Consider the following 813-nt stretch of genomic DNA (forward strand, 5'->3'; position numbering starts at 1 on the left):
GAACGTACAGTACACTAGTCACATGACTTAAAACAGGTTCTATTCACTCATGAACTCGAGAACAGTCACATAGCATAGAAACAGAATAAGTAGAGAAGACAAGATTGTAGATTCCTCATGTTTAAAAAAAAAGTACCCACCGATATGGAAACGTGAGCCAGAAGGATGATACGAAGGCTACATTTCACTAGAGCACAGAGAAACGCATGTAGGCAACCATCCCAAACCGCCTTACCAATATGGCTGCCGCGACTGAACTCTACCCATTCTACATCAAGAAGTGAAACCCCTCTATATATCTGTGATTTAGTCAGATGGCACTGCTAGTGAATAAGGGTGCGTTGGCATATTAGACATACAGCAGTGAATATCTCTGTTCCTTCGCATTTAGTTTACACATACAATAAATTAATCAAATGGCATTTATAATGATATTTATATACATACAGTACAGTGACCACCAAAATCTATGTAGGGCTCCTATGAGGTGCGATATTCAAAAATGATAAGTGTTTGATTAGTGTATGTATGTATGTGTAGGTTGGACATGAATATGTAATATATGTGATGTTCATAGTATGTAGACATTTTTTAGGAGAAAGCTCTCTCAATCTCCCTTGGTTGATCTTGTAGTCAACATTTGTCATTCTCCTCCCATGGAGACCCCCCCCCCCCCCCTCTCCAGACCGAGCCAGACAGCTACCCCTTGAAAGAGCCTCTGAGTCAGGATGATCCCGGGGAGATGGCCCTGGTTGGGCCTCCAGCCCTGGTTCTCTGAGGGGGTTTGTTTGAGGCCACTTCATTTGACCATAT

At 42.3% G+C, this 813-nt stretch overlaps 1 protein-coding gene across 1 annotated transcript in view; it reads right to left on the reverse strand.

Moving 5' to 3' along the window:
* Nucleotides 1-711: 711 nt before the first annotated feature.
* LOC139373141 (unconventional myosin-X-like) overlaps nucleotides 712-813 on the reverse strand; it is a 59,697-nt gene continuing 59,595 nt past the window's right edge. Inside the window, exon 40 of the mRNA XM_071113277.1 lies at nucleotides 712-813. This exon is cut by the window's right edge and continues 1,036 nt beyond it. The gene's annotated coding sequence lies outside the window, so the exon portion shown is untranslated.

The sequence above is a fragment of the Oncorhynchus clarkii genome, chromosome 18 (genome assembly GCF_045791955.1).
Source record: "Oncorhynchus clarkii lewisi isolate Uvic-CL-2024 chromosome 18, UVic_Ocla_1.0, whole genome shotgun sequence".
NCBI lineage: Eukaryota > Metazoa > Chordata > Actinopteri > Salmoniformes > Salmonidae > Oncorhynchus > Oncorhynchus clarkii.